Below are 27,529 nucleotides of genomic sequence, written 5' to 3'. Positions count from 1 at the left end.
TTACGCTGTGTAAAAATCAGTTGCGACTAAATTTAGTTTTGGTAGTGTTTAAGAAGTCACAAAACCGTGTCTTGCAACTTTTTTAACACCAAAAACACAGCACAGGGAAATGATAAATTTCCTCCTCTGCTTGGGAAACTAGCACATGCGCAGCGTCTTTCACTGTAGGCTGCAAGACCTCTCCATCAGGACCATGTTTAGGAACTGGATGACCACGCAGAGAGAGCAGGAGAGTACTAAACAAGTGTGCAGGGGTTTACATCAGGGCTGATCTCCTCATAACAATATATTCGGAAGGGTCCATTCAATTTTGCGGGACGGATGCAGACCCATTCATTTCACATGTAGCTCCGTTCCACGACCCCGCAAAAAAAAGAGATAAAGCACTACACTACAATACAGAACATTTGTGAAAATAATCTGCCTCTCCTGACATACCTGTTTTTGTAACTACTTTTACATCTCCCATGTAATACTTGATGCGTGTCTATTGCTATGCCTCTATGATGTGCTAGACGTTATGAATAAATTACTAGCAGCTCGCAATGAAGATCCAGAAGGGTATAACCAGTTGGGGGGAGGGGGATCCCTGCACAGTATGACACTGGCAGCAGTGATTAGATAGTGTCAGACACAGACCCCCAACTGGTAACACCCAGCTGGACCTTCATTATAAAATGCTAATAATTCATTCATAACTTCTAGCAGGAATACTATATAAATGGTACACCATAGAGTCATAGAAATAGATGCTTCAGAATTGTTATTACATGAAGAATGCACACTAAAAAAAGACATGTCAGGAAAGGTTAGGGGCCCCCTTTAAGGCTGGGTTTATACATAAAGACCCTTGTTCCATTCATACTGATATCATTAATACCAGTACAAGCAGCTCATTTAACACAGGAATAATTTACTTGAAATATTTTTGCCATAGTTTTTTTTTGCCTATGAAAATGGTTGTATAGGATACTATTATGTTGTCATCATTACATCCTACATTTTTATTCTTGGAGAACTGACTGGAAGCACCATAAATCTGTCCTGTCAATGCCTGGGGAAAACATGCTTCTCCCTTTCCTAATGAGTAGGCCATGTCTGAGGAAACCTGACTCCTGGAGACAACCTATAATAAGTAAAACGTAATAGCTCTACCTATCAGGACTTCGTGAAAAGCCTAGCGCTGCCTTCCAAACAGAATCTGTATGGTGAAACACATAGCTGAATCGCCAGCTCATGAACGCAGTGTAATTAATCGTCTAGACCTCTGGGGGCGCAATAGAAAAGAAACAAACAACAAAAACTAAACATGAGGTCAACACGAAGGTAAAGAAGGTTCTTCAGGACTATGTGATCAAGCTTTAATTAAAAGCATATAATATATAGTGTTTGCCTGCTGTATCTGATGGGATCGAGATTTTAGGGGGTTCGTCATGTCTACTCACTAAAAAACTTCAAGAGGGGCCTGGATGTATTTCTGGAGTGTAATAATATTACAGGCTATAGCTACTAGAGGTCGCTGATCCAGGGAGTTATTCCGATTGCCTGAATGGAGTCGGGAAGGAATTTGTTTCCCCTAAAGTGAGAAAAAATTGGCTTCTACCTCACAGGGTTTTTGCCTTCCTCTGGATCATTTTTGCAGGATGACAGGACGGACTGGATGGACAGATGTCTTTTTTCAGCCTTACAAACTGTGTTACAAAGAGGACACCCAGAGGTATGGAAGTGCTCTAAGTTTATATCGTTCGAAGAACCCTTATAAACATTTATTAAACAGGAACACTCTTAAATTAGGTATATCTTTGGCGCAGATTGTGTCGCAAAGGTCCTTTGGGCCGCAAACTGCGACTTATCCACGCTCATGCCAGGTCCTGAAAAGTGGGTGTGGCGTTGGCGGGGAAGAGGACGTGCCGGCGAGCCTGTCTCATTTACCATTTTCTACGCTTCTTTTAGGCATAGAAAATTGTCTAAATGTAAGACAGTGTGGAACCATCTTCCATTTAGAAGCAGCGGTGGATCCGCCGAAATTATGCAGAGGCCGGGTCCTCTACGTAACTGCGGCGGATGCACTGCCAGTGCAGGTCTGAAACGCCAGTCTTAATAAATGTGCCCCATAAATCCTAATTCTTTATAATGTACATAAATCCCTTTGTAATCATATATCATTGTATTTATCATATCATTAGCAACACAAAATGTTGAGCAATACAATGTTTTTTGTTATTTCACGCTTTAACACACTATAAACTTTTTTTTCCCTTTCCCCCCTCCCCACTGAGACGTGGGACGGGAAGTATACTTTCCTGTTCCCCACTGCACATTTCACCAGTGAGGCCAGTCATTGGCTGCAGCTGCACATGGGACCTCCATCTGTGCAGGAAGTTTAGTGGCAGGGACCGGAAGGGCAATAAAAATAGCCCGAGACCTATGGAGCAGGCACCAAACAGCATAGGGCAGGTAAGTACACTTCCTATTACAGGTCCTGCTGGGTGCCGATTTAAAAAAAAAAAAAAGGAAAATTTAAAATTTATATTCTCTACACCTCTGTCATTTTCTGCAAGCAGTCATCTCAGCATAGAGCGAAGAGGGAGAAGACGCTGCATGCTTCCATATGAAACTGGAGGCATACTGTAGGACTCCATACATTTCTATCACCGCGTCACGTACCAGAGATTATACGGAGTGGTAATACTGTACAGCTGAATGTATGAGGCCTTATCCAAATAACAGAGCAATGTAGCCAGATTACATGGACACACAGTATATTACTTAGGCCTCTTTCACACAGGTGTCGCGTGTGAGGGCCGGATAGGATGCTGGTGCGTTGCGATTTTTCTGCGCGAGTGCAAAGCATTTAAATGCGTATTGCACGCGCGTGAGAAAAAAAACTTCATGTTTGGTACCCAGACCCGAACCCGGACTTCTTCACAGAAGTTCGGGTTTGGGATAGGTGTTGTTTAAATGTTATTATTTTCCCTTATAACATGGTTATAAGGGAAAAGAATAGCATTCCTAATACAGAATGCTTAGTAAATTAGAAATGGAGGGGTTAAAAAATAAATTATTGAACCCACCTAATCCACTTGTTCGCGCAGCCCGGCTTGTCTTCTTTCTTCTTCTTCGAGGACCTCGTGATGGACCATGTGACGTCACCAAAGGTCCTTTTATCCCAGGTCCTCAAAGAAGAAGAAAGACGACAAGCCGGGCTGTGCGAACAAGTGGATGAGGCAAGTTTAATTATTTATTTTTTTAACCCCTCCATCACTAATTTACTAAGCATTCTGTATTAAGAATGCTATTATTTTCCCTTATAACCATGTTATAAGGGAAAATAATAAAGGTTGGTTCCCCATCCCGATAGTTACCTAGCAACCATGCGTGAAAATCGCACGCACAATATAGAGCATGCTGCGATTTTCACGCAACGCACAAGTGATGTGTGAAAATCACAACTCATGTGCACAGCCCCATAGAAATGAATGGGTCCGGATACAGTGCGGGTGCAATGCGTTCACCTCACGCATTGCACCAGTGTGGAAAACTCGCCCGTCTGAAAGGGGCCTAACTGTGTAATTTATTACTAGCTTATAACCCAAGTTAAAGGGGTGGTAAAAAAAAAAAAAAAAAAAGTGGGGGGGGGGGCATATATAAAAATATTAAAGAATACGCATTACTCAGCACAACATTACCCCCGACACTATTCAGACATTGCTCTCCACTTCCTGGTCCTGCTTGACACACAGGAAATAGCTTGGAACGCCCGCTCAGCCAGCCAGTCGCTAGCCACAACTGTGTCCCACCTCAGCCATTCCAAGCCATTTCCTGTGTGTTGTAGCAGCATCAGAATGGCAGCGATGGGGAAATCGATGAGGTGAGTAATGCTTACTTTTTATTTTTAATCATTTCTGGCCCTTGAAAACCCCTTCACTGTGAGGTTTAGATTAAATCATTAACCTCTTTATACACTTCAGAGACCATACGGTATCATGGTGCATCAACCAGCAAATAAATGTCTTATTGATAAGAGTTAGGGCTCATGCACACGACCGTCCGTTTTTCACTGATCCGTTGTTTCGTATCTGAGTTTTTTTTTCTCTCTGATTTAAGTCCTCTTCAGTTCCATTATTGCACAAAACATATCGGTATGGTTTCCGTATTTTATCCGTTTTTTGCGGATCGTATACAGAAACAGTAACTTATTAATCACCAAAAACATGAGCAATATGGGCTGGGCATAGCATTTCTACAGTAAGGATCCACAAAATATGGATGGAATACAAATGACATACGTGTGCGTTCCGTATTTTTTGCGGTCCCATTGACTTGAATGGGACCTCGGACCGTGATTTGCGGACAATAATAGGACATGCACTATTCTTTTGCGGAACGGCCATGCGGACAAACGGAAACTGAATGCACACGGAGTAACTTATGTATTTTCTACAGTTCCATTGAAGTGAATGGTTCCACATACGGTCCGCAAAAAAAATGGAACGGAAGCGGAAAGAAAATACGTTTGTGTGCATGAGCCCTTATACAAATACGTGAACTGAGGCAAAGCTAAAAAAAAAAAAAAAGGAGACAAAAACACTGACAAGTCACAGCAAGAAGAGCTCTATCCTACTTTCCTGGTGGCTATATCAATCCTTGTGAAGGTCTACACCCTGCCATCAAATGCAAGTATGAAAGCAATATACACAATATACAAAGAATTGTGCTACGTAGTAAAGGAATGTGACACTTACCCACTTGTACCTTGAGCAGAGCGGTAAGGTCAGCACGTAGGCCTATCCCAATGGCCACATTGTCCTCCTCTTGATGCTTTTTATTGAAGGTTCTTCAGCTGATGTTGTAGACCAGGCTGAACCTCTTCAGAGTCAGGAGCACACTCTTCTAGGCAGTCCACACACTGGATTGTACTTCTTGAATGATCTGGTTTACACAAATCTCAATAGCACCTAAAAAGTTAGAAGAAAAACTTTTTAAAATTCTCTGCTCCACTTCATCCCGTGATTTGAGCAAGTAGTTTTGAGATGCCCTCTGCTAGGTCTAGGCAACCCATGGAAGAGCAGATGCTTGCTGAAATGTTTTCTTTGAGTCTTTGCTTGGGTAGTAACCTGAGCTGGACAGCTCCGGTGGGGAAGGGGATATGACGTCTGCGTTCTTGAAATGTGACTCTGTCTCTTCTGCTAATGCAGACGTTTAACCCATCAATCAGACGACATCATGGCAGAATTCCAAGAAACCTCATATAAAGAACACTTTCGGTGTGAAACTGATTTCATGGAAGCCCTTGCAGCGCGATACAATGACAACTCATTTTTAGTATGTCATGAAGGTTTGCCGGTGAAGGCAGGAAACTCATTTTAGCTCGGACTGAAATGGTCGGATTGTGCAAATGCCAGGAATGCACTATGTAAAGGCACCGGTTATATAACTGCTCATTACAACACAGTGCCCCTTCTTGTGCCAGTCGTTTCACTGGGTATAGGAGGAGTGATATCATGACTTCTTCAAAATAGAATAGTCAGTGTAGAAATACAACTAATCTGCTCTTTCTTGATTTAAAACACACTTACAGATATAGGGGGATATTTATCAAACTGGTGTAAAGTAGACCTGGCTTAGTTGCCCGTAGCAACCAATCAGATTTCACCTTTAATTTTCCACAGGAGCTGTGAGTAATGAAAGGTGGAATCTGATTGGTGGCTATGGACAATTAAGCCAGGTCTACTTGGACCTGAAAATTAATATCGATAGGGATAAGGTCAATTGTAGTACGTATTACAAACCCACAGCAAGAAATAACTTTATTTTACATTCAAGTTGCCACCTTCCTAGGTGGCTACTGAACGTACCAACAAGCCAATTCAGACGCCTCAAAAGGAATTGCACGACAAACGAAACATTTGAAAATGAGGCCGAGAATTTAAGGCAGCAATTTGCTGAGAAGAATTACCCCAATGAATGTATTGAAAAAGCATTGAATAAAGTGAGGGATTTAGACCGGCAGGAATTTTTCGCAGAGAAACCAGTTGCATCTGGCAGTGATATCACGACAAATGGGGAATTGCAAATGATTCTGCCTTTCAATACCCAATATAAAAAGATTGAAACTATCATTGCCAGGCACTGGTCATTTCTGCAGAAAGACAAAATTATAGGACCAATGATACCGGCGAAACCGAAGATAATTTATACTCGTGCGAATAATCTAGGTCTACAAGTAGCACCCACAATAAAGACATCTAGGGTTAATTCTAAAAAGAATAATCAATGGCTGTGCTTTGAGGGTTTTTTCAGGTGCAGAACATGTTCAAATTGCAAAACAACTAATTTTCAGAGGAAAACAATGAAGGTATCCTCGACTAGCAATAAATATTTATATGAAATTAAAATGTTTCTGACCTGCAACACAAAGAATGTAATAACAAAATAAATAACATCTACACAACACCGAACCCAAACCTGAAGTTCGGGTCTGGGTACCACAGTCGGTTTTTTATCACGCGCGTGCAAAACACATTGCACCCGCGCGATAAAAACTGAACATCGGAACGCAATCGCAGTCAAAACTTTCTGCAATTGCGTACCTAATCGCGCGGGTTTGCCGCAATACACCGTGACGCATCCGGACCTAATCTGGACACGCCCGTGTGAACCCAGCCTTAGACTTCCGGGCCTCAGGAACTCCCTTAGAAACTAATACCTTAGTAAGTAGTCCACCTGCTGCAGATGCTATAGTTTTTTTTTCTTTTTAGATAGTACCATCTGTTGTGCCCCTATGGCCCCCTGTGTTTTCTCAAATAAAGTACAATAATGCCATAGTTATAGAAAATATTCTGGTGCTAATCCTACACTTATTTTGTAAATTTGAGATTCTTGGCAAATACATTTTGTACACAATTATTTGGGCCCGTCTGCCAAAAGTCAAGGTGATCTCTGTAAGATGGGAACCCAACACTAAATCCTACCTGTTATGTGCCATAATAGCAACCATAGAATTCAGGGAGTACAGGTTCCACATGCATGCTGGGTCCACTCTGCTTTTCACAATTTTTTGTGCCATAAAGACCTCCATTAAATCAAGGGAATGCTGAGCCCACTCTATGCCTCTCCTGGTGCCAGACGGCTTCCAATGAATGCAGGGAGAGCAGGCTACAGCTTTATACTTACTCTAATTAAAATCAGCCTATGGGGCAGACAGGCTGGTCAGGGGGGCAAGACCAACTGGAGTCAGCCACACCTCTAGCATTGGATGCGCTAACACCCATTTTTTGCAGTTCCCCTGTGTTTTCTGGTGCCAAATATGCTAATTAGTACCATTGACACAGGGGGAGGAGATCTCAGCTTTCCTCAGTGGGCGTCTCCTCCCCGGCTGTGACATTGTCCGATCCCAGCAGTATAAACATCTCAGATAATTCCACTATTTTAGTACTACACGTTTATCACACAGTAAATCATCACACTCATCACACTCAGCCCAACTATAAACCACTGGATGGGATGTGATCACACACGTTCACCGGAGTCCATCCTCCAAACAGGATAATTAAAGCATATGCTCACTGAGAAAAGCTTAAAAGAAAAGTTCAGATCAGGGAGACATTTACATGGAAGGAAGAGGAATGAACAGAAAGAAGAGGCAACTGAAACCCCATGCTGTACTTGTGACTGTTATAATGGCCAAGAACTGCAAAAGAAGAATGCAAGGCATGCTGGTTACAATAATCCAAGTTCCTCATCGCGCTGTTAGGCAAGTCAGCACCAATAACGTATAAATGACTGCGTTGTATTATCTTATCCACACTTTGCTGAGGCTTATTAGAGTCTGTTAAAGGGGCTGCCGATATTTTAAAATAAAAAAAGGTTCACAAGACGAATTGTGCATTTACAAAATTTACCTCTTGTTTCTGCCGCGTTTTTTTGCATCAAACTTGCTTGGAGGTTAGCCCCATTGAATAGAGCCAAACCGCGAGTGGACAGCTGCCACGGATTCCAGCCGCATCTACCCGGACACGGGACATGCCCCTCATGGCTTTAAAATTCATAAAGTAGTGCGGCCTCCCATTGAAATCATTGGGAGGCGTACACCATGCAGATGATGCCCGCGTTTTGATACGGAATCAGTGTCAAAATTCTGAATTGTGTGGACGGACCCTTACATCGCCGTGCCGCTGGGCTGTAACGGACCCGACATGTGATGGGGCAGCTGATATAGACTGCACATGGATGACGTGTGCAGGAATGCCATGAGACCTCTAAGGCTCAGTGGTCACATGACGTTACGGACATCTCAGCTGAGGTGACATCTCAGGTATCCTCCGACAAGCTGAGGTGTGTACATCCCTTTAATGATAGAAGCTGCTGCTGCTGCCTTTCTTCAGCCGGCTGGTGGGCCAGGTGCTGGTCTGCCTGTTTCTAACCCTGTATAAGGTGTAATGTAACATGAACGGGATCTCACCACTCACTGTCACCTTGTTACCTCTTTGGTACGAGGATTTACTACTTCTCTTATAGGTGAATGAAGCACCGGCCAGGGAGAAGCAGAGTGTAAAACCCGTAAGTCCTCGTCCTCTTTGTAGGTCAACGAAACCTGTCCCCCTGTGCATGATGCTTGAGCTGCAGGTAGCATCTTATAGAGCAGGAAGAGCTGAGCAGAATGATGTATAGTTTGAAAATATTCCTGAAAATCTGTATTTTATTCATTTATATTCCTGTTTATTCTGGGCTTTGAAGTCCAGGAGGCGGTCCTATCAGTGATTGACAGCTATCTCTGTATACACAGTCATAGAGGGAAGGCTGTCAATCACTGATAGGACCGCCTCCTGGACTTCAAAGCCCAGAATAAACAGGAATAATAATGAATGTGTTTCCTCCGTCTCAGTCTGTCTGAATGTTTGAGCTGTAGACGTGCACCAATATTTTGAGCCCCTATGAATACAGGGTCAAAGCTATACAGCCCTTTTCAATACTTCTGTTAAAGGGGCTAGCCAGTTTCCTATCAAAATAAGTCATCAATGCAGGAAATGGCTCAACCCCTTTAATTCACAGGGTGAAATATGTAACTTACACGAAGCACAGGACTGACAGAGATCTGAATACAGCACAGCCCCAGGCTCCCTCCTTTATTATAGTGTCATGTATAACCCACTGATCTAGTAATTACAGTAAGCAGAGACGTGCAGAGTTAATGGCGAGGGCTTTATGGTCGCCTTATGACACATGAACTAGTTGGGATAAAGTTTATCGAGTTACTCAGTAGCCTCGAGTTCTGTCATATAATAACATCATTTCCGTGGCACCGGTAATAAAGAACACCTCATCTAGAGAACGCTTTGCACAGTAAGGTTTATTCAAACAGCGCTAAGACTAGTAAAGGTAGCCGGCGGTCCGGTACGTTAAAGGGTTTGTCTCATGACAGACAATTGGCGGCATATCGCTAGGATATGCTCCCATTGTCTTATAGGTGTGGGTCCCACCGCTGGGACCCGCACCTGTATCGAGAACGGACCCCCGAAAATAAAGGTGGGTGCACTGCGCATGCGCAGCTGCCCTCCATTCGTTTTCTATGGGGCGGGCAAAAATAGTCCATCAAGCTCATAGAAGTGAATGGGAGGGGTGGCCGGTCATGCTCGGTGCGCTCCCATTCAATTCTATGGGGGGCCGGCTTGGTGGTGGTCGGACCAGAGTCCTCCAGCCACCACCTTGCGGGACTTCATTCTCGATATAGGTACGGGTCCCTAACGATATGCCCTCATTGTCTATGATGAGACAACCCCTTTAATATGACGGCATGACTCCTCAATGACTCCTTACAGGGAGTACAATATGTCAGATAACCATTATAAAGTAGCAATACAGTTCACTAATTATATTTTATCCTTCATACAGAATTAGGTCTCTTTCACATGTAGCTGAATCGCAGATGTCTGCAGTCCATGGTCTCTACAGATCGCTCACGTATCCATTGACTTTAATGTGTGTACTCACACAAGAGTGGTTTTCCCATGGACTGTAGGTCCCTGGTGACACCACGGAAGCGTGCCTTATTTTTTTTCCCTGATCCTTCACACTAGTGATGAGTGAATCAACTTCGTACCTTGGAAGCGAACCAAAGTTCGGGAAATGGTTTTTTACAGTACAAATTAATCTATGAAGTTATTGCGTGAAGTCTTGCGAGACTTCACAAAGCAATAACTTCGGCTCATCGAAGCCAATACATTCTAATACTGTACGGAGCTCCTACTCCATACAGTATTGGAATGTTTTATGCGAATCGACATTGAGGACACACTAAAAGGCAGAAGACTGCAGACGGGCATGGCAGCTGGATTCGCACACAAAGTTTCCCTCAGTGGAGTGTGGTACGGCCCGGCGGGTGACCACGGAGCGGTGAGTAATAGCAATCGCTTCACTCCCGCTTCGTGGTCACATGACACAAACGAATCCTCGATGCAAAAAATTTGCATCAAGGATTTTTTGGTGTCGAATTACTTGATTCAATCGAGTGATCGTTTCGGCCCTAACCCTGCCCATCACCGATTACAGTATAAGGGACAGGAGAGAACACAGGAGAGGGGAGAGCTAATTATCACCACTAGAACACCCTGCTTATCACCGATTACGGTATAAGGGCTCATTCAGACAGCCGTATGCTGTCCGCAAAAATGCGGATCCGTTTTTTTTTTTTTTGCGGACAGTTCAGCATGTCCGCAAAAAAAACGGTTCAGTTTTTTTGCTGATCTATAGACTTCAATAGGGCCATAAACTGATTTTCACTGACAAGTAAAGGACATGTTTAATTTTTTGGCTGAGCTGTGCAATGGAAGAAAAGGGCCCCATAGAAGTGAATGGGACAGCATCTAATCCGCAACAAAAAACAGATCAACGGATCCGCATTTTTGCGGACAGCATACTGCCATTTGAATGAGCCCTAGGGGACAGGAGAGAACACAGGAGAAGTGAGAACTGATTATCTATCACCACTAGAACACCCTGCTTATCACTGATTACAGTATAAGGTAGCGGTCCCCAACAGCCCGGCCGCGGCCTAGGACCGGGCCCTGGAAGATTGTTTGCTGGGCCGCGGCAATCAGAGCCGTTTTTAACGCGGTACTAATGAAGCGCTTCCATTATGGAAGCAATTCATTGGTACCGGAGGACCAGGAAGCGGTGAAGGATCTGTACTCACCGCTTCCTGGTCCTTTGCTTGGCTGTCGGCTGTGCAGGGCTGCGCTCAGCGTGAGGGCGCACTGTGACCTCACACTGTGCACCGCACCCGCGATACACAGCCGACAGCGGGACGAAGAGGATCGCGATGGTGAGGAGCGATGGTGTCCAGGAGCAGGAGAGGTAAGTGGTTTTTTTTTGCGCTGATGGCTGGCTGGCTGGCATGGGGGGGCTGATGGCTGGCTGGCTGGCATGGGGGGGCTGATGGCTGGCTGGCTGGCATGGGGGGGGCTGATGGCTGGCTGGCTGGCATGGGGGGGGCTGATGGCTGGCTGGCTGGCATGGGGGGGCTGATGGCTGGCTGGCTGGCATGGGGGGCTGATGGCTGGCTGGCTGCTGCATGAGGGGGGCTGAGGTGGCTGGCTGGCTGGCATGGGGGGGCTGATGGCTGGCTGGCTGGCATGGGGGGCTGATGGCTGCTGGCTGCATGGGGGGGCTGATGGGCTGGCTGGCGGCATGGGGGGCTGATGGCTGGCTGGCTGGCATGGGGGGGCTGATGGCTGGCTGGCTGGCATGGGGGGCTGATGGCTGGCTGGCTGGCATGGGGGGGCTGATGGCTGGCTGGCTGGCATGGGGGGGCTGATGGCTGGCTGGCTGGCATGGGGGGGCTGATGGCTGGCTGGCTGGCATGGGGGGGCTGATGGCTGGCTGGCATGGGGGGCTGATGGCTGGCTGGCATGGGGGGGCTGATGGCTGGCTGGCATGGGGGGGGGCTGATGGCTGGCTGGCTGGCATGGGGGGGGGCTGATGGCTGGCTGGCTGGCATGGGGGGCTGATGGCTGGCTGGCTGGCATGGGGGGGGCTGATGGCTGGCTGGCATGGGGGGGGCTGATGGCTGGCTGGCATGGGGGGGCTGATGGCTGGCTGGCATGGGGGGGCTGATGGCTGGCTGCTGGCATGGAGGCTGATGGCTGGCTGGCATGGGAGGCTGATGGCTGGCTGGCATGGGAGGCTGATGGCTGGCTGGCATGGGGGGGCTGATGGCTGGCTGGCATGGGGGGGCTGATGGCTGGCTGGCATGGGGGGGCTGATGGCTGGCTGGCATGGGGGGGCTGATGGCTGGCTGACATGGGAGGCTGATGGTTGAAGGTTGGGGGGTTGATCTGAGGCACTGGGGGTCTGATCTGAGGTCTGACCTGAGGTGTAATGTTAAATATTTTTTTCTTATTGTTCTCCTCTAAAACCTAGGTGCGCCTTATGGGCCAATGAGTCTTATAGGACAGTACAGTGCAGCAGAGACCCTAGTCAGTTTATATAGTTGTTATATATTTTAATATGCACCGTGTGTTTTGTTATGCTCGTGAATCAGTCAGCGCCGACCAGCACCCCCCCCCCCCCCCCCCCCCCTAAGCCCCACCTCAAGAACCCTCCACCCGGTCCCTGGGAAAATTGTCTTGCATGAAACTGGTCCTTGATGCAAAAAAGGTTGTATAACAGACTATCACCACTAGAACACCCTGATTATCAATGATTATAGTGTAAGGACAGGAGAGAACACGGAAGAGGGGAGAACTGTTTTTGATAAACAAAGGCCTTAGATTGATGGAACATAAAAATATATTTATGATTAACATTTCTAAACTTTTCTAAATGCATATTAAAGTTAATAAATTACACTATATAAATAGATATTTATTTTAAGCTGTAGTTGGACTCATTTCCACCAACTCCACCCAAAACTAGCTTCCACTCCAACCACAAAGCCCTGTTGCTCACAGTCTCATGACCCAACAAGACCAAAAGATTTTATCATTAACTTTTCGAAATGATGCCAGGCAAAACTCAACCACCAGCGATCAAACGTTCAAAGTGTTACATCTGGTTGCTTGTTTTAATTTACTCCTTGTTATACGCTGTGAAATCCTCTTGGAAAATAACATGGGCTGCAGGAATTATCGCTCCCCAGCATGACAGGCGGCTGCACTGGGGCAACACGAGATGACACCAGACAAGCACCAAACTCGGCTGACGGCTTGTATATAATTAACTAAACATCTGTCCTACTTAATAACATAGATTAAAAAAAACACATTCAAAAACCTCTAAAGTAAGATGAGATTGTCTGAGTCGAGAGGAAATAGAGAATACCAGTCTAACCACGGGATTGAAAACTAAATGAATGTATTACTGGTAGGTGTGGCAGATGTCTTTGAATTCCCCAAATTCACAGGTTTTCTAGGTCTTTGACATAGCAAGAGTGTTAATCATTCTGTGACTCACTCTGAGGACAAATAAAAGACAGACTGTAGGACACTGGCAGAGAAAAAAATCAAGTCTTAAATGGGTTTATCTAATTTAGACAATTAGTATATTGTATAAATATCTTATAGTGGAGGTGACCCTCTACCACTCACTCGGAGAATATTTTCTGTAAGACTTCAATGGAGGGACAAGCACGTCTCCAATCAAACGCCTCCTAGATAGGGCCACTCAATCTTACAAAACAGGGTTCAGATGACTCCCACTCTCCCGATACGTGCCGGTCTCAGGTTTAACCTCCACCATCACCTGTCAGACATGTCCTCAGGATAGATCAGTAATATCAGACTGGGGAAAACTATACAGTGGATGGAGCTGGAAGCAGTACGCTGGCAAAGCAGTTGCATAATGGGTAGGCTGGGAACTTAAAGGGGTTGTCAGGGTTCAGAGCTGAACCCGGACATATCCCTTCCTTCCCCCAGGCAGCCCCTCTGAGTGGAGCATCAGAGAATTTCATGCTCCAGTGCTTCCCCCTTGCCCTGCGCTAAATCAAGCAGGGCAAGGGCTTTTTCAGCAGATCGGGTGACCTACCAGGTCTCTCTATGGAAATGCTAGGCGGAGGTTTCAGCCTAGCAGTAGGCCAGGTGACGTCACCGGCACCAAGGGGTGGCCTGTACAACAGGAAACAGTAGCGCTAAAGCCCGCCCATTAGTGCTGGTGACGTCACCAGGAACATTGCTAGACAGAAGCCTCCGCCTAGCAATGTAAAAGTATAAACAAAACAGCATGACATGCTCTGATGCTCCACTCAGAAGAGCTGCCTGGGTGAAGACGGGAATATGTCCGAACCCGAACAACCCCTTTAAAGTGGCCCATGGAAAAAAAATAAAAAAAATAAAAAGTGTCCTCCTGTTGTCCAAAGTGACAAAAGGAGGCCTCGGACGACCACCTGGGAAATTTTCCTGTAGGGTTTATGGTCAGTCCGCCCCTGTCACAGTGGACAGAGCCTTGGGCTTCCAACTCTATCACCTGCATAGTTTTCAGCAATGACGGCTGCCCGAAAGAAATGACCAGCGGAGTGCAGTGTGTTCGACCCCACTGACCTGATATTGATGACCTTAAGTTTCCACTCCTGTCAGTGACTAAACGAGTGATCAATAAAAAAGAATCGTGACCAGTCTTCTCTTTGTGCAAGTTTATTCTGGTTCACATATAAAACAAGGCAACATTTCTGCTTAAATCAAGCCTTTCTCAAGCTCGTGAGTGGCCAGTTCCTGTGAGTACTGTACATACTTTTCGCTCACATATTCTGAGAAGGATGATTTACACAAAAAAAAAAAAAAAAAAAAAAGAAGCACTTTAGTTTTTGTTTTTGCTTTTTTTCATCTGTATAATGTACTGCAGTGTATTACACCTTTGGTAGGGCATAACACACTGGCACCCAACGATAGTGTTGCAGGGGTGCTGATGGAGTGGCACAGGGAGTCTCCTCCCTTTGTCCCATCACTTACATGCAATGGTGATAAGTGACTGTGACATCAAGGGGAGGGGGTTAAACAGTAGGATTCAGAGTTTGTCTCGGATCCTGTCCATTGCAGCAGAATGTCAGCTGACACCCGCTGAAGATGGCGCAGGCTCAGTTCTAGTGCCCGTGCCATCCCTGCACTATATAATTACTACTAGAGGAGACCGTCATATGCGATGACCCCCCAGCTTATCACATCAGCAGTTGGGGCGGTGTACTGCTCCACAACACAGACGGGATTGAAGCGCCCACCACAATACCTCCATAGTAGAACCTGGATTTGTTGCTAAAGAAAATATGGTTCCATTCCATAGCAGTCCAGGTTTTCTTCTTCTTGCCACCACTGTAAATAAAGGCGATGGTGGCTGGCTGTCAATGGCAGGACACGTAATGGGCATCATGAGAACAAATATCCGGGCAGAGACAGGAGTTTGTAATAAAGATGCCAACTGTGTCTGGATGGTGGACAATGACACTGTGGGAGCTGCTCGTGCTGGTCAGCGGATAAAAATTCTTTTTATTGGTGGCCTGTCTGGGCCATCCCGAGCCTGTTCGCCTGCTCCCAACACCTCCTAATAGCTAGGTCAGAAAGGTCTGGATGGTGAGCAATTTGTCGAAATGACCGTTCTGCTTCTCTCAGGCCAGGGCTCGACAAATCCCAGGCGCCAGGTCGCCATGGCGATCAGGAATTTTGTCCTGGCGCCTGGGTATTTGCCCTCACATGGCTGCCCCCTACTAATCCGGGGCGCTCCGCCGCCTCTACGTGGACTTCTCGGACAGTCTGGCAGGGAAGGAGTTTGGCGGTGTGACCCGCGGGCGGAGAGCAGGGTGGACAGGGTGGCATCGGGGGAGCGGAGGAGGTAGGTAGGACGCAGAGGGTCCGCATCATGTGCCCCAAGGCGACTGACCGTGCGGATGTGTGTGCGACTCTGTACACTGCCACTGTATATGTGTGTGCGGCTCTGTACACTGCCACTGTATATGTGTGCGATTTTGTACACTTCCGCTGTATATGTTGTTAATACCCATGTTGTTTGGTTCTAGACTTCTTTATATGTTCATTTAAGAGGTGTTATTTTTGTCGCTGAAAATAAGGCTTTATAAAAAGGTAAAAAATAAAATAAAATAAAAACACAGCTCCTAACTTTTTTAGCTGGCTCCTAGATTCCAAGGAAATTTGTCAAGCCCCGTCTCAGGCCAATGATGCGCCTCCTCTCAAAGTCTGTGAACTGGGTGAAACATCTTCAAGTGCATTGTAGAGGCACGTCTAGCAGTTAAGATTTCTCGCCAAGAGGTACACTATGCTAAAGTATCTTCTGAGAGCCTTTTTTATATGCCATTTTGTTGCAAGACTGAATGTCTAATCAGACCACTCCTGCACTCCTTTACATGTCTACTGGAGACATTGCTGCAAAATCCGGCATGCAATTGTGTGATATTTGTATCAGGGTACGTTGTTTTTTTTCTTGTCAATGAGTATATTTCTATATGTTTTCCAAATCTACTGATTTCACAGGATCAGCCAGCTGATGTGTATTGGGGACCTCGTCACCATTCCCCAACAGCAGCTGTCCAGCCAATGAATAAATCGGCCATGTTAGATTCACTTTTGTAATATACGTGTATTTTAGAACGATACACGATTTACAGAACAGCGGCATGCAGAATACCTTGCCCATAATAAATTAAAAAAATGACTCTTGCCCTTACTATTCACTAGCTAACAATCTGACTGCAATCTGTGCAGCTGACTGAGTCTTGTCCCCTATCTCTCAGGCAAGCTGTGTACAAAGGCCTCCAGACATTCCTTATAGAGAAGCCAACTTAAGGCTATCCACAGATGGACTCAGGAAGACTGACACTCAATGCCAGAGCTGCAGTGATAACTGTGTCTTGTTGTGGTCCAATGTGACCGTGCTACTTCCTGACATCTAACATGACACCGATCTGGCAGAGATCCTTGGCCGTCTGTGTAACCGACTTCCTGCCTAGTCCCTGGAAGTGATATGCAGGATGTGATGGGTCAGCTGTCCTGTGAACCCAGTGCAATACAATCACCAGCCCAGTACAGACACTTCGCTGGGAACGACCCAGTCCCTCACATTAAGGCTTTTTGCAGTCCACAAACTGCGGATCTTCAAAACACGGTCCCTTTCGCACTTTGCAGAATGGACCGTCCTGCCCTCTATAGAACAGTCCTACTTTATTTGTGGGTGCCGGGCACATTTTTTGAGGTCCCACTGAAGTGAATGGGTCCACATCCAACTCACAAAAAAACGCGGATAGGATGCGGACAAAAAACACGGTTGTGTGCATGAGCCCTAAGGCCGCTCTCTCACAGTCAGGCCTCTTGCACAGGAACGTGTGCTGGCTGTGCCCATGCTGCGGCCTGCAAATTGCAGACCGCAATGCAGGGGCACGACCGTGGGCCAAACGCATGCGGATCTAGCCAGTTTCTCTATGGATTCCTATGGGAGCCTCAATGTTGGTCTCATAGGAATGAATAGAGACTGTCAGCTGGAGATCAGAGTGTTGGTCACATGACACGGCTGAGGACTAGAAGGAGGTTATAACTCACAAATGGTCCCTGATGAGAAGATTACCTTCACTACATTTACATCATGCACCTTTCTAACAGGTCAGAGAATAAACATTTTTTGAGAGTGCTTCTTTAAGCTGCATCGGCAAATAAAGAGTGGTTCGAAAAGGTCAGTGAGCATATAATGTTACCGCTGTCCTATGATTTCCAACATTTTCTAAGGCAATGGCGATTGTGACCACAATGCACTCTAACGAAATAGAATAACAAATGACCTCACACGAGACGACAGCTGAGGGAACATGCTTCACACTGTATGTTTATTCGGGCACGGAGTACTTTTTTCCCCTTGTGTATAATGGGCTTATTGTGAATTTTATTAAATTATGTCAGTTTAGTCCATTTAGTTTTTGGCATACTTTAAAATAATTTACTCCAAAAATCATTTTAACAATTGGTTGATAAATCTGCCCCATGAACCTGCAGAATTTCCATTAAAAGGCCTTTTTTCGGTAATGATTTTGCTTTCCTCTGGGATCTACGCAGAGCTCAGACAATGTCAGGAAAGGGGTGTCAGTGATAAAGGCAGGGAACCCTGTCAAAGGCCACACCGACGCTTCCTGAACAACAAATTATATAAGGAGGCGACTGGTTTGTCAATTTCTTGGACTTACTAACTGGCATATGGCATTACAGGGGGTTTCCAGAAGGTTTTTTTTGGGATACAAACACTGCAGCGGCATTTAAAGAGAATTTACCATCTCAACATTCCCAACATTTTTGCAGCGTATTGCTAGGACAGACAGGTGGGGGTCTCACAGCTGGGACCCACTCCCATCTTGTGAACGTGGCCCTCAAAGTGAAGGGAAAGCATCCATGCACGTTGGGCCACCCTTCATTCATCACTATGGGAGTTCTGACTCTGCCATCTGTGCAGTCCCACAGCGGACTGGGCCGCTTACTCTCCATTCAGTCCTATGATGCCCACTATTTTTTTTTTTTATAGCATGTATGCAGAGAATGCGAAGAATCTGTTAAAGTAGACTCCCCCACGGCCAACATAATATCACAAAAGCGCAATACCCTTTTGAGAGTCCGACCGCGGGCGCCCCCTCTGATCAAGAGAACCCGGGCCCGTATTTCACTCTATGGGAGTGCCGGAGATAGCACTGAACAGAGTGATGGGCGCACATGCATTTCTGCAGCTCCCCGGCGGTCAGACCCCTGCCAATCTGTCACTTTTCCTGTATAGTTCTCGCAATGGGACAACCGCTTTAAAGACCGCTCTTACAACTGTTCCATGTGCTGTCCATCTGTTATTCCTCTTGGAAATAACTGACAACTTGCTGCCTCCATTCTCCTAGACATGTTAACACCACAGTGACGGTGTCAGACTGTGTAAGGACTAACCCTGCTGACAAGTGGAAGAGTAACAACCAGTTGTCAACCTGTTCATGCATTGCCAGGAGGAATAACAGAGGAACGGCGCATCAACTTCTAAGAATGAGTTCTCCGGAAACATTCTCATTTACAAGGAATGCAATTATTTATTACAAAGAGCCATGTCAGGGAAACTGCCAGGTCCTCTTTAAAGCGCTGCAGGTCCAATACGTACAATAGACCATGGCTAGCATGGAAACAGTTTAATTACATTGGGTGTCTTGTTCTGCAAGCAAAACGAGCAAGCCAAACAAAGGTTAGAAACACTATGTGTACCTGCACACGGGTGCGAGTGAACGTGCAGAAGATCTGCGCATAATTTTGTGCGTTTCTGCACCAAAAAACACTGATTTCCGTTTTTGGTGTTGCTTTGCTGTAGATCTTACCATTCACTTGAAAATGGTGAAATCAGCAGCTAAAACTGCAAAAATAACCGACATTCTGCAGATTTGGAAATCCGCACAGCCGGTCAATTTCTGCACAGAAATAACCCACAAAGTGTCCATGAGATTTGTTTAATTTGTGCTTTATTTTCCACACAGGGAAAAATGGGTGTATTCCGCAACAGGTGCAGGTACCCTAAGGCTCTCAGACATGCAGCTAGAGGCACCCCAAAGCACCAACACACCACAGATGGCACTACTATCACATCACCCTCTGACCAGGAGCAGCAAGGATCCCACAGGCTCATACACTAGCACCACAGCATTGCAGCAAGTGCACAGTACGGCCTGGGCCTCAGCCACCGGAGCTCTGCTTACTATCACAGCACCATATATACACCGTACGAGACCACGCACAGTCCTTACACCCGCACTCAGCACCATATATACACTGTACGAGACCACGCACAGTCCTTACACCTGCACTCAGCACCATAGATACTGTACGAGACCACGCACAGTCCTTACACCCACACTCAGCACCATATATACACTGTACGAGACCACGCACAGTCCTTACACCTGCACTCAGCACCATAGATACTGTACGAGACCACGCACAGTCCTTACACCCGCACTCAGCACCATATATACACTGTACGAGACCACGCACAGTCCTTACACCTGCACTCAGCACCATAGATACTGTACGAGACCACGCACAGTCCTTACACCCACACTCAGCACCATATATACACCGTACGAGACCACGCACAGTCCTTACACCCGCACTCAGCACCATATATACACTGTACGAGACCACGCACAGTCCTTACACCTGCACTCAGCACCATAGATACTGTACGAGACCACGCACAGTCCTTACACCCACACTCAGCACCATATATACACTGTACGAGACCACGCACAGTCCTTACACCCGCACTCAGCACCATATATACACTGTACGAGACCACGCACAGTCCTTACACCTGCACTCAGCACCATACTGTACGAGACCACGCACAGTCCTTACACCCACACTCAGCACCATATATACACTGTACGAGACCACGCACAGTCCTTACACCCACACTCAGCACCATATATACACTGTACGAGACCACACACAGTCCTTACACCTGCACTCAGCACCATAGATACTGTACGAGACCACGCACAGTCCTTAGACCCACACTCAGCACCATATATACACTGTACGAGACCACGCACAGTCCTTACACCCGCACTCAGCACCATATATACACTGTACGAGACCACGCACAGTCCTTACACCTGCACTCAGCACCATAGATACTGTACGAGACCACGCACAGTCCTTACACCCACACTCAGCACCATATATACACCGTACGAGACCACGCACAGTCCTTACACCCGCACTCAGCACCATATATACACTGTACGAGACCACGCACAGTCCTTACACCCGCACTCAGCACCATATATACACTGTACGAGACCACGCACAGTCCCTACACCCGCACTCAGCACCATATATACACTGTACGAGACCACGCACAGTCCTTACACCCGCACTCAGCACCATATATACACTGTACGAGACCACGCACAGTCCTTACACCCGCACTAAGCACCATCATTACTTGGTCCATAAAGAAATGGCAAATATTCAATATCCTTTGGTCGTCTGTACCTCTTGCCACATCTTTTGCACTTTGGTGACTAGGGGCAGACTGGCTGTAGACCCACTTCACAGGGGGCAGATGCCACCTGAGCCCTCCTCACAGCCACCGGCCGGCTACATAACGATCTGATGCTCTCTGCATTAATTAAAGGGGTATTCCAGTAAGGCCTCATGCACACGACAGTTTTTTTTTTCACGGTCCGCAAAAACGGGGTCCGTGATCCGTGACCGTTTTTTCGTCCGTGGGTCTTCCTTGATTTTTGGAGGATCCACGGACATGAAAAAAAAAAGTCGTTTTGGTGTCCGCCTGGCCGTGCGGAGCCAAACGGATCCGCCCTGAATTACAATGCAAGTCAATGGGAACGGATCCGTTTGATGTTGACACAATATGGTTCCATTTCAAACGGATCCGTCCCCATTGACTTTCAATGTAAAGTCTGGAGTTCTTTTATACCATTAGATTGGAGTTTTCTCCAATCCGATGGTATATTTTAACTTGAAGCGTCCCCATCACCATGGGAACGCCTCTATGTTAGAATATACTGTCGGATATGAGCTACTTCGTGAAACTCAGATCCGACAGTATATTCTAACACAGAAGCGTTCCCATGGTGATGGGGACGCTTCTAGTTAGAATACACTACAAACTTTGTACAAGACTGCCCCCTGCTGCCTGGCAGCACCCGATCTCTTACAGGGGGATATGATAGCACAATTAACCCCTTCAGGTGCGGCACCTAAAGGGGTTAATTGTACTATCATATTCCCCTGTAAGAGATCAGGGCTGCCAGGCAGCAGGGGGCAGACCCCCCCCCCCCTCCCCAGTTTGAATATCGTTGGTGGCACAGCGTGCACCCACCATCGCCCCCCCTCCCTCCCTCTATTGTAATAAATCGTTGGTGGCACAGTGTGCGCCCACCATCGGCCCCCCCTCCCTCTATAGCAGTAACAACATTGGTGGCAGTGTGCGGCCTCCCATTCCCCCCCCCCCCCCATCATTGGTGGCAGCGGAGTTCCGATCGGAGTCCCAGTTTAATCGCTGGGGCTCCGATCGGTAACCATGGCAACCAGGACGCTACTGCAGTCCTGGTTGCCATGGTTACTTAGCAATAGTACAATAGTAGAAGACTCATAGTTACCTGCTTGCTGCTGCGATGTCTGTGTCCGGCTGGGAGCTCCACCTACTGGTAAGTGAAAGGTCTGTGCGGCGCATTGCTAAAGAACTGTCACTTACCAGTAGGAGGAGCTCCCAGCCGGTCACATACAGCGCAGCAGCAAGCAGGTAAGTATGAATCTTCTACTGTTGTACTATTGCTAAGTAACCATGGCAACCAGGGCTGCAGTAGCTTCCTGGTTGCCATGGTTACCGATCGGAGCCCCAGCGATTAAACTGGGACTCCGATCGGAACTCCGCTGCCACCAATGATGGGGGGGGAAGGGGGGGAAATGGGAGGCCGCACACTGCCACCAATGTTGTTACTGCTATAGAGGGAGGGGGGGGCCGATGGTGGGCGCACACTGTGCCACCAACGATTTATTACAATAGAGGGAGGGGGGGGGGCGATGGTGGGCGCACACTGTGCCACCAACGATTTCTAACATTAGAGGGAGGAAGGGGGGGGCGATGGTGGGCGCACACTGTGCCACCAACGATTTCTAACATTAGAGGGAGGAAGGGGGGGCCCGATGGGGGGCGCACGCTGTGCCACCAACGATATTCAAACTGGGGAGGGGGGGGGGTCTGCCCCCTGCTGCCTGGCAGCCCTGATCTCTTACAGGGGAATATGATAGTACAATTAACCCCTTTAGGTGCCGCACCTGAAGGGGTTAATTGTGCTATCGTATCCCCCTGTAAGAGATCGGGTGCTGCCAGGCAGCAGGGGGCAGTCTTGTACAAAGTTTGTAGTGTATTCTAACTAGAAGCGTCCCCATCACCATGGGAACGCTTCTGTGTTAGAATATACTGTCGGATATGAGTTTTCACGAAGTGAAAACAGATCAGAAAAAGCTTTTATGCAGACGGATCTTCGGATTTTCAGATTTTTCCACGGACCCATTGAAAGTCAATGGGTCCGCGAAAAAAAACGGAAAACGGCACAACGGCCACGGATGCACACAACGGTCGTGTGCATGAGGCCTAAGTAAAAGTTCTCTGGAACTCCCATAGAAACGAATGGAGTGGCTGTGCACATGTGCGACCAGCGCTCCGATCATTTCAGGGAAGCCCCCGTTCTCATGATCCCTGGGGGTGTCAGTGGTAGGACCCCCACTAATCTAATGGTTATCCCCCATCCTATGGATAGGGGATAACTTTTACCTACCGGAATACCTCTTCAATGATAGAAGCCAACTGCCACAGGTGCCCTCCAGAATTCAACTGTATTGTCATCCTCAGGGTGGTGAAAAGTTGAATACTGTGGCGAGAGCGGCAGTATTTTGTGCTGCACTGTGGTATTTGGCTCTGCTGGGGCGGTTTATTGTGCTGCAGGTCCCGCCTATTTGTGTTGCGCTACCTTCTGTCAATTTGGACCCGCTTATGCGGGGCCACTATTAAATTTTTTTTCAGGGGCCACTATAGGTTCCAGGTCAGTCCCTTTTGGAGGGCGTCCAACCTCTGGGACAGTCACCGGTCCCAAGAATGAAGAGGCAGCAGTGCTGACTCAGCGTCGCCCCTACAGGAGCGCTCCCGGCCAGCCACGTTGTAGAATACAGATCCAAGTGAATGAAGCCAGATGCACAGCTGGGGGCCTGCTGCACCAAAGCGCAAGGAAAATCTGTGCCCCTCATGATACGACACCCCTCTACCTTTAACGGTCATAGCCCTCATGATGAATTCCAACCTTTATCAGTCACTAAGGAAATCAATGCTGTGATTCACAGTGAACAAGGCTCGTCTAGCCGCTATGAAACTCGAGCATCCTTTGGACGAAAGCCATTGTCTCACTGCCGTAGCCAAATTTATAACCGTTCCAACTGTTATGAACAGAACTGTGTAAAATGTTTGCACATAAGATATTAGCAATGATAATGGAGTGTGACCAGATTACTGCAATACAGTACCTATATACGTCTTCATGTGATCCCCATGAACTAACAATGACGGATCCTCTTTTTAGACAACTGCATTGTATTGTTCTTCTATTCTTCCTCCTAGAAATGGATGAATAAATTGGCAACTGAATTATACCATTCCCCTTGTCAAAAATGGCGCGTCACTACACAGTCTCACCCTGTCCAATAAGTGCTGCCAGTATCGGAGTATGTAGGGACGCAAACTTCAAGTGTCAACGCACAATTGTCCATTTATTCATAGGATTCGCAGGAGGAATAACAGAGGAATGGCACAACATATTACTTAAGCCCCTAAATCTAGTGCGGGTCCAGACAGCCAGGATACGCCATCTATCTGGGCCATTGCATGATGTGCTAGGCCTTTAGATGTCATTTACCTGGCGATGCAATAATCCACTAACACTTCTTACATTCATATTTGCTAGAAAAAAAATAAAAAACTGCTGGTTTAGCAAACAAACTCTTGAGGCTGGCCATAAAAAAAAATAAAAAATTCCATGCATTAGGGTCCATACACACATGAATTTGGCACTTTTAATTGGCCACCTGCGGTTTTTGTGGCGTTTTTTTCCAGCCATTTTCTGCACACATTGCCCCAAATTTACTAATGTATCAGCTCCAAAAATATGCTTACAAAGTGTGTCAATTTGACGCTTCTATGGTTTCTACAATTTTCCCAGACATGCTCGACAAGGGGTAAGATGCCCCATCTTGCACCACAATTCTGGTGTAGTCAGAGACTCTCGGACCTGATGCAGGTCGGAGCAGTGTACGCTTACGCCACCTTTAGGATCAGTAAATCTGGGCCAGTGTGTTTGCCCGCTAGCATTTTCTTCCTGTCGTTTTTTGCATGCAAAATGGCTGAAAAAAAAAAATGAGGTTATCAAAAGAAGCCAGACAGACGCCACCTAATGAACAAATATTTCTTGTGTGTCCTGTGTTTCATACGTCCCACAGAATTTTAGTTAACAACTGAAGCTGGTGTTTTTAACCACAACAAAAACACACTAAGGCTACTTTCACACTAGCGTTCGTCGGTCCGCTCGTGAGCTCCGTTTGAAGGAGCTCACGAGCGGACCCGAACGCAGCCGTCCAGCCCTGATGGAGTCTGAATGGAGCGGATCCGCTCAGACTGCATCAGTCTGGCGGCGTTCAGCCTCCGCTCCGCTCGCCTCCGCACGGACAGGCGGACAGCTGAACGCTGCTTGCAGCGTTCGGGTGTCCGCCTGGCCGTGCGGAGGCGTGCGGATCCGTCCAGACTTACAATGTAAGTCAATAGGGACGGATCCGTTTGAAGATGCCACAATATGGCTCAATCTTCAGGCGGATCCGTCCCCCATTGACTTTACATTGAAAGTCTGGACGGATCCGTACGAGGCTATTTTCACACTTAGCTGTTATATGCTAAAATAATGCAGACGGATCCGTTCTGAACGGAGCCTCCGTCTGCATTATTATGATCGGATCCGTTCAGAACGGATCCGATCGAACGCTAGTGTGAAAGTAGCCCTAAAGTACAAAAAAAAACGTCCACTAATAATCTACGTGTGAAAGCACCTTCATGTTGACAACCCATTGAGGGTCACTTACTAATACCAGTTTGGAGTAAAAAATAAAAAAAAATAAAAAATAAAAAAATGTATTCCTGGAAACAGTCATAAAGGTTAACAAAAAAAAAAAAAAAAACTCCACTAAGGGACTGTAGTAGTTTTCACTCCAGGTGTACGGACATAAATCAGGCACATCCTCTGACAGTGCAGGGACTATCAAAGACTAGCGTAAAAAGCCAGAATCCCACAGATTTCACTGTGCACTATCTAACGCTTCATTACCCTTGTGCTGGCAGGGTGTTACATATCGCCACAGGTTCCTGTTTGCTTGTCAGCCAGGTGATACAGTCAGGTCCATAAATATTGGGACATCAACACAATTCTAACATTTGTGGCTCTATACACCACCACAATGGATTTGAAATGAAACTAACAAGATGTGCTTTATCTGCAGACTGTCAGCTGTAATTTGAGGGAATTTACATCCAAATCAGGTGATCGGTGCAGGAATTACAGCAGTTTGTATATGTGCCTCCCACTTGTTAAGGGACCAGAAGTAATGGGACAGAAAAATAATCATAAATCAAACTTTCACTTTTTAATACTTGGTTGCAAATCCTTTGCAGTCAATTACAGCCTGAAGTCTGGAACGCATAGACATCACCAGACGCTGGGTTCCATCCCTGGTGATGCTCTGCCAGGCCTCTACTGCAACTGTCTTCAGTTCCTGCTTGTTCTTGGGGCATTTTCCCTTCAGTTTTGTCTTCAGCAAGTGAAACGCATGCTCAATCGGATTCAGGTCAGGTGATTGACTTGGCCATTGCATAACATTCCACTTCTTTCCCTTAAAAAACTCTTTGGTTGCTTTTGCAGTATGCTTTGGGTCATTGTCCATCTGTACTGTGACGCCCCGTCCAATGAGTTCTGAAGCATTTGGCTGAATATGAGCAGATAATATTGCCCAAAACACTTCAGAATTCATCCTGCTGCTTTTGTCAGCAGTCACATCATCAATAAATACAAGAGAACCAGTTCCATTGGCAGCCATACATGCCCTCGCCATGACACTACCACCACCATGCTTCACTGATGAGGTGGTATGCTTAGGATCATGAGCAGTTCCTTTCCTTCTCCATACTCTTCTCTTCCCATCACTCTGGTACAAGTTGATCTAGGTTTCATCTGTCCATAGGATGTCGTTCCAGAACTGTGAAGGCTTTTTTAGATGTTGTTTGGCAAACTCTAATCTGGCCTTCCTGGTTTTGAGGCTCACCAATGGTTTACATCTTGTGGTGAACCCTCTGTATTCACTCTGGTGAAGTCTTCTCTTGATTGTTGACTTTGACACACATACGCTGGGTTCACACCTGAGCGTTTTACAGCGCGTTCCTACGTGCTGTAAAACGCTCAACACAGAGAAACCAATGATTCCCTATGGGAATGGTTCACACCTGGGCGTTTTACAGCACGTACGATCGCGCTGTAAAACGCCCGACGCTCAAACAAGTACAGGAGCTTTTTTTGGCGCGTTTGGGCCATAGACTCTTTGGACAACACTGCTGTCAATCACCCAAACGCGCGTCAAACGCACGTTCACTATTTAAAAAAACGCGCATAAAAACACGCGACAAAAACGCGCATAGAAACGCGCGTTTGAGAAACGCCTAGGTGTGAACCCAGCGATACACCTACCTCCTGGAGAGTGTTCTTGATCTGGCCAACTGTTGTGAAGGGTGTTTACTTCACCAGGGAAAGAATGCTTCGGTCATCCACCACAGTGAGTGGTTTTCCGTGGTCTTCCGGGTCTTTTGGTGTTGCTGACCTCACCAATGCATTCCTTCTTTTTAAGAATGCTCCAAACACTTGTTTTGGCCACACCTAATGTTTTTGCTATCTCTCTGATGGGTTTGTTTTGTTTTT

At 46.6% G+C, this 27,529-nt stretch overlaps 1 protein-coding gene across 3 annotated transcripts in view; it reads right to left on the bottom strand.

The window, feature by feature from the left end:
* NEK6 (NIMA related kinase 6) overlaps positions 1 to 27,529 on the bottom strand; it is a 190,089-nt gene that overhangs the window by 135,952 nt on the left and 26,608 nt on the right. For all 3 annotated transcript variants that reach the window (XM_044268296.1, XM_044268295.1, XM_044268297.1), the window contains exon 2: positions 4,746 to 4,958. The gene's annotated coding sequence lies outside the window, so the exon portion shown is untranslated. The remainder of the gene's footprint in view (positions 1 to 4,745; positions 4,959 to 27,529) is intronic.

This window comes from Bufo gargarizans, chromosome 9 (genome assembly GCF_014858855.1).
Source record: "Bufo gargarizans isolate SCDJY-AF-19 chromosome 9, ASM1485885v1, whole genome shotgun sequence".
NCBI lineage: Eukaryota > Metazoa > Chordata > Amphibia > Anura > Bufonidae > Bufo > Bufo gargarizans.
The sequence above is the reverse complement of the archived record's forward strand: the minus strand, read 5'-3'. Positions and strand labels throughout refer to the sequence as shown.